The sequence below is a fragment of the Sorex araneus genome, chromosome 9 (genome assembly GCF_027595985.1).
Source record: "Sorex araneus isolate mSorAra2 chromosome 9, mSorAra2.pri, whole genome shotgun sequence".
Classification (NCBI taxonomy): Eukaryota; Metazoa; Chordata; class Mammalia; order Eulipotyphla; family Soricidae; genus Sorex; species Sorex araneus.
Window position 1 is genome coordinate 26,532,854 of NC_073310.1, and position 9,619 is coordinate 26,542,472.

A 9,619-nucleotide genomic window follows, 5' to 3' on the forward strand; every position below is an offset into this window, starting at 1 on the left:
AGTAAGGGAGACACTCATGAAAGATGTACTCATACTTCAACAGCATAAAAAAAAATGAAAAAAAAAAAAACGCCACAATATATTTAAGTTGAAGCAAGGCCTAATGATGCAATCAAGATTTTACACAAACCAAAATCCCAGGTGAAGCTCCAAAGCCAGGCTAGACAAGGACAATAGGCAGTGGTGGCCCTGTGACTCAAATTAGGAGAGGCTCTCAAAGCAAGCCTTCTGGGGCTCTTTGTTAATTCTGTGTACAGGCTCCATTAATAGGGAAATTTAGCACAGTTTAATGAAAAAAAAAAAAAAAACCCAGTTAAGTCCAAACTGCCATTGAAGTCATTAACTCTGACTCTCCCCTGCTTACTGCCATCAGAGGTTTTGCTCACTGCTCCCTCTCCTTCTCCTTCTCCCTCCCTCTCGTCCTCTCCCTCACCCCTCCTCGTCCTTCCCTCTCCCTCTCCCTTTTTCTCACCCCCTCTCCCTCTCCTTCTCTCCCTTCCACGTCCTTGCACTCTCCCTCTCCGGGGCTTCCAGTTAGGAAACATTAGTTTAAACGGTCATTTTACCTAAATCAGTATGCAGATTCAAAATGCCACTGACGTTCTTCACACAAATGAAACGAAAAATTCGAAAATGTGCTCTGAGGCGCCAGAGAGACATGACAGCTGGTAAGGCACTTACATCTCAGCAGGGGACCTGCATTCAATCCAGCACCACATATGGTCGCCTAAACCCGCCAGCAGTGATCCCTGAGCATAGAGCCCTGAGCACTGCTGGGTGGGGCCCTTTGAATGACAAAAGATCTCAAATTAGCCAGAGCAATACAGCAGGAAGAGAACCAAAGAATCAAAAGTCCTGATTCAAACTACTTATAAAATTTTGATAATCTAAACAGTATGCTATTGGAATAAAAAACACAGATCAACGGAACACAACTGAGAGAGCAGAAATAATGCATGAATCTACAGATAACTAATTTACGACAAAGGTTTTTTCAATAAATGGTGTTGAAAAACTGGAAGTTAGAAAAAAATGAGGTTATGTGTCAGAGATAGTACAGTGGGTAGGGCATTTGCCTTACAAGTGATCCACTGGGTTTCAATCCCCAGAACCCCAAATAGTCCCCGAGATCTGACCACAGCTGAGCATAGCAAAAAAAAAAAAAAAAAAAAAACCTTATAGCACAGACAAATTGAGTTAAAACATAATTAATTCAAAATTGATTAAATACTTGAATTAAGCCTGAAACCAAAAACTACACAGAAGAAAAACTATCAGTTCCTTAACCTTAGGCTTTTCTTTATGAAGGTTTTTTTAATTACTTTTTTTTTTGAAGATGCATTCCAATAACAAGAAACTGTAGCACTGTCACACTGTTGTCCCGTTGTTCATCGATTTGCTAGCACAGGCACCAGTAAAGTCTCCATTGTGAGACTTGTTATTGTTTTTGGCATATTGAATACGCCACGGGAGCTTGCCAGGCTCTGCCATGTGGGTGGGATACTCTAGGTAGCTTGCCAGGCTCTCTGAGAGGGACGAAGGAATCGAACCCTGGTCGGCTGCATGCAAGGCAAATACCCTACCCGCTGTGCTGTCGCTCCAGCCATAATATACCTAATATATACCTAATAAAGGGTTAACATACAAAATAGATGAATAGGGTCAAGAGAGAAAGTTCAATGGGATGAATGCATGCTTTGCTTCTGGGAAGTCCAGATTCAATCCCCAGCACCACACGGCCTGTTGGACACTGCCAGGAGCAGTCCCAGAAAAGCCAGGAGTAGCTGGGGAATAAAGAGTAGAAAACGTTAAAAATGGTTAACCGTCAAGATACAATCTGTCCATTACAAAATACACACACACACATACACAGAGCCAGAGAGGTAGTGCACAGCGGCAGGGCGCTTACCCTGCACACAGCAGACCAGATTTGGTCCCCAGCATCCCTTGCATTGCCAGAAGTGATCCCTGAGCACACAGCCAGGAGTAAATTCTGAGTATCACTGGTGTGGCCCAAACAACACACACATGGGATTGGATACAAGATTCCTCTACAACTGAGGTCCTTAAAACTCATTGTTTCGGTGCTAGAGCAATAGCACAGCGGGTAGGGTGTTTGCCTTGCACAAAGACGACCCAGGTTCAATTCCCAGCAACCTATATGGTCCCCTGAGCACCACCAGGAGTAATTCCTGAGTGTACAGCCAGGAGTAACCCCTGTGCATCGCCAGGTGTGACCCAAAAAGAAAAAAAAAAAAAAACAGCAAACCATTGTTTTAACTGGGATGCTAAAACTGCTGCCTGGACCCTTGTGACTAAGCTGTCCCTTTGGCCACTGCTGTAAAGAAATGGACTTTCTCAGTCAGGGTATTGCAAGCAATAAGGATCTTGCACACAGAGAAGTGAAATCTTGCCCCAGTATTGCTTCTTTCCAGAAAATGTAGGGAAAGTGAGGTTGGGGGTAACCCATTCTGAGGAATTCTTCAAGTTCCTTTCCCCTGAAAGCTGATACACAAGGATTCTATGTGCTCAGGACTATGCTTACCCTGTATTTCCTATCCAGAGAACTGTATGTGACACTACAGACACTTGCTTGGGTGTATATATAAAATCACTGGAATTGCTTATCATTATGGTTAAAATATATAGTGCCTCTGTTGGAGAATTTGCTGATAAACTCAATGAGCAAAAGAATTGACCAACTACACAAAATAGGTCAAGCAAAGCAGCAACGCGATTCAAATGGAGAAGTCACACATGGCTCAAAAGCACCATTACCTTTCTGAGGTGCAGAAGAGTAGTATCGCTATGGCCTTGGAAGTTACTTACTAGAATGGGTGCAGAGTATATAAGGAGGTAAAGAATCTCCTGGACTTAATATCTGTTGGGAATACGGCGTGTTGGTATGATAACCTAGGGTTGGAAGTGCGTGGCCCAGAGTACTTTAGCTCAGCAGGAAAAGAAGACAATTTTCAAGTGCACTGCAGATCTAGGGCTGCTGGCAAGAAGGCCCAAGCAGGCCTGAGCAATAGTACAGCATGGAAGGTGCTTGCTGAGTGCTTGCGTTGCATGTGGCTGACCTGGATTCAATCCCCGGCGTCCCACATGGGCTCTCGAGCACCAACAGGAGTAATTCCTAAGTGTAGAGCTGGAAGTAGTCCCTGAGAATCAGCAGGTATGGTCCCAAAACAAAACAAATCCCAAAGAATTAAAAATTAATAAATAAAAAGCAGGGGACCAGAAGTATCAAGTAAAAGATCATCAACAGCTATGATATCCCCAGGCAAAGGACAGGTTGAATCTTGTAAAATAGTGTAAAAAAAAATCTTATACAACACAGGGATAAAATATTTCTCAGGGACAGTTCCACCTAGCTACATGAACAAGTTCTAGACTGAAGAGGGTCACTAGCTCACTTAGCATGAACTTCCTTCTCAGTTTTCTTCCAGTGTTTGGGCCACTCCCTGTGAGGCTCAGGGCTTACTCTTGAATCTGTGCTGAAGTCACTCGTGCTGGTGCTTGGGAGATCAGGTATGGTGTCGGGGATCGAACCAGGGTTGGGCACGTGGAGGGCAAGCACCCTACCCACTGAATCACCTCGGGCTTCTCAATTATTAAGTTAGCATGCACCCTCCTTCCAGAGCTAAAGATCCTCATTCCATCATAAAACAGCTACTGTCCTGGAGGCCGGTAAAAAGGCAAGTGTGCAAGCTTTTCATGTGGGGCACCTTAAGGTCCTGCTGAGCACCCTTAGCAGAGCCCCTCAGCATGGGCAGGAGCAGAGTGGGGAGTGAGAAGCCCCTGAAATGGCCTTAGAAAAGTTATAGCACAGTGGGTAGGGCGTTTGCCTTGCACACTGCGACCTGGGTTCGATTCTTCCCTCCCTCTCGGAGAGCCCGGCAAGTTACCGAGAGTATCCCGCCTGCACAGCAGAGCCTGGCAAGCTATCCCTGGCGTATTGGATATGCCAAAAACAGTAACAACAAAGTCTCACAATGGAGACGTTACTGGTACCTACTCGAAGAAATCGATGAACAACGGGTAGACAGTGCTACAGTGCTACATTAAGAGCTGACTTTGGAGCCCCCGAGAGACAGTACAGCGCGTAGGGCGCTTGCCTGGCACTCAGTCAACCAGGGTTCCATCCCTTGGGCATCACATAAGGTCCTACAAGCACCGCCAGGGGTAATTCCTGAGTAGTGAGTGCAGAACCTCACTACTTATGCATAGTAATTTCTATGCATAGCCGGGAGGAGTCCTAAAATTAAATAAATAGAGCCGGCTTACGCTAAGCTACTGAGCTAAAGTATTGGATTTTTTTTTTATTTGGGGGGTAGGTTTTGCTTTTGTTCGTTTGTTTGTTTGTTTTATGATCCCAGAGCCAGTATCAGAATCACTTCTCATAACTAGTCTGGCCGCTGGCGGACGGCCTGGGATCGGCTCATCGATTTTAAGCTAAACGCATCTACGCACAAAGGAGTTTGCAGAGATAAAAACCTCGCTCGCTACACACTAAATGGCGTTAAGTCAAGCAAAACTTCCAAAGATTTGGTGAAAACATTCCCAGTCTAACTGCAAAGTTGTTTTGGCATTTGGAGGGTGGGGCGATGGGGTAGGGTGAGGGGGCTTGTTTTGAGCGTTTGGACAGATTTGTTCGCCTGGTAAGGAGGAGGTGTGGGAGGAGGGTGAAGCAACGGAGCAGAAAAGAGGGACCACAGAGCACCTGGCAAGTACCAAAGGTGCCGGCCGCCGCGGGGAGCACTGGCCAGGCATCTCCAGGTCTCACCTCGTGGTTCGGGAGGCCGAAGCGTGGGGACAGTGTCGCAGGGTTACTGAAGGGCGTGTGCAGTCGGGGCGCCGGTGACAATCCACGAGACTCCCGGTGCAGGCAGGCGCGCGGCCGGCAGCCCGGAGCCAGGCCAGCCAGCTCCCGGCGAGGCAGCCGCCGAAGGTCCGAGTCACCAGAGGCTCGGAAGATCCCCCAAGCCCGCCCGCCGCCGCCCCGGGGCCTTCCAGCCCGCGGGGCCTGAGTTCAGCGCGGCCACTCCTGACGCTCCGCCGCTACACTGGCTCCAACGCGCGGCTGGCTTTCCTCCAGGTTCTCAGCCCGAGTCTGGTGACCAGACACGTGCACCCAGGAGCCGGGCACCGCAGGACACCTGGGAGGACCCGCAGAGGAGGACGAGGTAGCGGCCCGGCTCGGGTTACAGCTCTGCGGGGAGGGAAACTCTGTTGTCAGTTTCAGTCGCGCCTCCAGTGGGAGGCCCCGCCTCCTCGCACTCATGATTGGTCCGGAGGAGCCCTTCACCTGTACCAGCGGACCGAGCTCAACCAATCACCTAAGGTCTTGCCGCAAGGCTGTCTGGGAGCTGTAGTCCTACATCCCTTGGTCCCGGCGCTCATCTTTGCCCCAGCTTCCGGAAGTACTGCGGGAGATTGACAGTTAACATTTATTGAGCACCTGTCATGTGCCTGGCATTGGCGCACGCACTTGGAGTGCAGAAACTGAGTAGCAACATCACAACCCACTTCTCTCTGGCTAGGAGGAAAAACTCAACACCCACATGAGTATACCTGAAGAGCTACAGAACTAGGTGTTGGAGGAATGATGTTCAAATAAACAACTGTGTGTCTTGAAGGAAGTGTATTTGCCAAGAAAAGGCAATTCAACCAAAAGAAATTTTCAGGGTCTAGAGAGATAGTTCAGCTGGTAGGGTGAACACAGTTGGCAACTGTGTTCAATGCCCGCATATCCCGTAGTCCCCCAGCACCGCCAGGAGTAAATCCTGAATGAAGAGCCAAGAGTAACCCCTGTTCATTGCTCAAAAACCAAAAAAATTCCAGGTAGGAGAACCTTTGAAAATAAAAGATAATTATTTAAGAATAGAGACCCTTGGGTCTGGAGTGATAATCCAGCGGGTAGGGCATTTGCCTTGCACGCAGCCGACCCCAGTTCGATTCCCAGCATTCCATAGTCCTCCAAGCACCGCCAGGAGTAATTCTTGAGTGCAGAGCCAGAAGTAACCCTGAGTATTGCTGGGTGTAACCAAAACCAAAACAAAACAAAACAAAACAAACAAGAATGGGGACCCTTTGTACATATATGCTATATATACACGTATACATGGGAGGAAAATTATTGAGTCTAGAAAAATTAACTTGAGGTTTTTTGAAGCTTCAACTTTAAGCAAAATGACAAGTAAAGAAACTAGTTTTAGCGCATGCCAACTTCATCTATACTGACCCTCCCAGGCAGGACTTTGAGTGAAGGAGGTAGCGAGAGCAGGTGTCAGACGCAGGGCAGGGCAGGAGCAACTCCATCATGCCTGGTTGCTGCTTCATGTCTTGTTTTACTTAAACCTTTTTGTTTTTCATAAAAGCCCGCTTTTCCCCACTGGTCATCTGCCAGGAAAGGTCATTAGGGCTGAAAACTCAGCCTTGGCAAATGGTTTCAAAACCACTATTCATTGTCTATGGAAGCCACCCAGACACAAGCAGGGTGAGCAGCTGCCAGAATGTTCTGAAAACATGTCTAGATCACCTCTCTGTAACTGCTTGTTTGTCCTATTTGAAATTATGTTTTCCTCTGAATCATGAAACTTGCATTATCACTTATGTTTTTGTTAAAATTCGTACATGCGGGTTATGATGTAAGCAGATGTAAACATTGACTATAATACTTGCAGATTTTCCCTTGTTCAGGGTCTTGCTTGGGCCTGCATGCCTAGAAGCTTAACCCCAGCTAACTGGCTTAATAAACTCCGCTTGTGGGGCTGGAGAGATAGCACAATGGGTAGAGCGTTTACCTTGCACTCGGCCAACTGGGGTTCAATTCCCAGCATCCCCCGAGCACCGCCAGGAGTAATTCCTGAGTGCATGAGCCAGGAATAACCCCTGTGCATCTCTGGGTGTGACCCAAAAAACAAAAAATAAAATAAAATAAACTCCACTTGTGTATTACATTACTAGCTGAACTCTTTGTGCGGGTTTGGAGAGGGGGAAATTATCGACACAGGATCTTAACACAGGAAAGTAGTAGCACTCTCTCCCTTTACCAGCTTCTACCTTCCTCTCTCCTGCACTAACCACCCGCCTCAAACTAGGGATATTACTCAAAATTAAGTTTCACTAGAAAGGAAAAAAATATCTATTTATATGGTGGGACAAACATCTAGATTCTAGATCATCTGCTCTTTGTCATGAGTCAACCCTCTTCCTCTTCATGTGTATCTCCCTCCTCTCTACTTGACACCCCAGGTTCTTACTTGGCTCAGGAAGTACATTTTATATAGATATATAGTTAAATAGATAGATAGATTTAGGTATATTCTTCTCTCAGACGATCTGTTAGTAATTTGGTTGGCCAATCAGGAAGAACCTAGAGGGATAGGCGTGTTACCTGTGGGGTGCCAGGGGATCCACAGAGCAACGGTCATGCCCACCATGGTAGCCTGTTGAGTATCTCTGGCCCTTCACTCAGTTACCACAATAGACAGTTCTACCAGTCTTCTCCTTGACTCATTGCATTGTTGCTGGTGAACCCAGAAAAGGAAAGAAATCACAGAAGACGAGCTGAGATACGTGGGCCACTCCAAAATGGAGCCAGTACAGTACAGAGAATTGTACACACTCGTTGGAATGCAGACGGCCTCAGAATGGAATGTGCCGAGTTAAAGAAAGGAATTGTGTACTCGAGTTGGGGTGTGTGAGCGACTCCAATACGAAGCAGGCAGGGTGGGGGTGTTGCTTTGGCCAAGCTGTTTTAATAGGCTGTCTCCAAGTTGTTCTGCCTTGTGGCTTTCAATGCTACTAAGGAGTCATCACTAAAATGTTATCCAGGAAGGTCAGAGATCTTGATTTAATTTTTTTCTTTTTTTCATTTTTGGGAGGGAGGGCTTTTTTGTTTTGTTTGGGTTTGAGAACCACACCAAGCAGTGCCTGAGGGTTGCTTTCAGCTCTGTGCCAGCAGACCAAGTGGTGTTAGAGATGAGGATGAATACAGGCTTCTGGCGTGCCCAGCATGGTAGCCTGTTGAGCTATCTCTGGCCCTTCACTCAGTCTTACTTGGCCTTTTGTTCCTGGGGAAGGATCCCTTGAAGCATGGCTTCTGGTCTTAGGGCTTGAGCTGTTTTTCTCAGTTTGTGCTGAGGGCAGAAACTTCTTTTCAGATCAAATTTTACGACTTAAAATTCAGTGTCAAGGGGCTGGAGAGATAGCACAGCGGGTAGGGTGTTTGCCTTGCACGCGGCCGACCCGGGTTCAAATCCCAGCATCCCATATGGTCCCCTGAGCACTGCCAGGAGTAATTCCTGAGTGCAGAGCCAGGAGTAACCTCTGAGCATCGCCAGGTGTGACCCAAAAAGCAAAAAAAAAAAAAAAAAAATTCAGTGTCAAGGGATTCATACCTGACCCTCTACACAGGATTTTTTTAAAATCCTTTTTGGTTATTTTTTGGTTTTTTTTTTTTCAGCCTTTTGGGTCACACCTGGCGATGCTCAGGGGTAACTTCTGGCTCTGCACTCAGTAATTACCCCTGGCAGTGCTCAGAGGACCTTATGGGGTGCTGGGAATCGAACCCAGGTTGGTCACTTGCAAGGCAAACACCCTACCCACTGTGCTATTGCTCCAGCCCCATTGTGTCCTTTTGTACTCTAGCACTGAGATATGGAATGGGGCTCTCTGGAGAAGCCTACATTCTCTCTCGACCACATTATACAGTCTCTGTATCTCTGTCTCTGTGTGTGTGTGTGTGTGTGTGTGTGTGTGTGTGTGTGTATGTGTTTCTCGCTTTCTCTCCCCAGTTTCCTCAAAACTTCCAAATAAAACCTGTTTTACTCCACTGCTCATCAACTCCTAAAATTTTATGTGATGAAAAGGCAAGGACCCGGAAAGGCCTGGAGAAAGCCAAGGACTGACTCCTTTCCTGCAAAGAGCAAGGCTCATAGCGACTCAGTTTTTGATTTCCCCAGCTGTTCCCTGTGTGGCAGAGGTGGCTAGAGAGAAAGTGGCAGATTGTCTGATCAAGGCTGCCTCCTCCCATCTCCACTTCCTTTCAGTCACCCAGAGACCCCCACCAGCCTCAGTCTAATAAACAGTAACCACTCACTAGTACTTAAACAAATGCCATCTTCATTCATGAAATCCTATCATTTTAAATAAGCCACATGTTCAGTGGGAGCTTTCTACTTGACTTTGTGGTGGAGTGCAAAATAAAAATTATTTATTTATTTATTTATTTTTTGATTTTTGGGTCACACCTGGCGATGCACAGGGGTTACTCCTGGCTCTAGCACTCAGGAATTACTCCTGGCGGTGCTCAGGAGACCATATGGGATGCTGGGATTTGAGCCCGGGTCGGCGGAGTGCAAGGCAAAGGCCCTACCCACTATGCTATCACTCCAGCCCCTAAAAATTTATTATTTAAAGAAGGTCACCAGGGGTCGGAACCATAACACAGGGGGTAGGGCATTTGCCTTGCACTCAGTTGACCCAGGTTAAATCCCCGGTATCCCATATGGTTCCCCAAGTTCTGTCAGAAGTAATTCCTGAGCGCAGAGCCAGGAGTAAGCCCTGAGCATCACTGGGTGTGCCCTAAAAAGAAAAAAAATGTTTTTTTTTT

General features: G+C 46.9%; 1 protein-coding gene across 1 annotated transcript in view; it reads right to left on the reverse strand.

Moving 5' to 3' along the window:
• Positions 1-5,475, reverse strand: part of MTR (5-methyltetrahydrofolate-homocysteine methyltransferase) — a 123,070-nt gene extending 117,595 nt beyond the window's left edge. The window contains exon 1 of the mRNA XM_055147501.1: positions 4,787-5,475. The gene's annotated coding sequence lies outside the window, so the exon portion shown is untranslated. The remainder of the gene's footprint in view (positions 1-4,786) is intronic.
• Between the last annotated feature and the right edge of the window lie 4,144 nt (positions 5,476-9,619).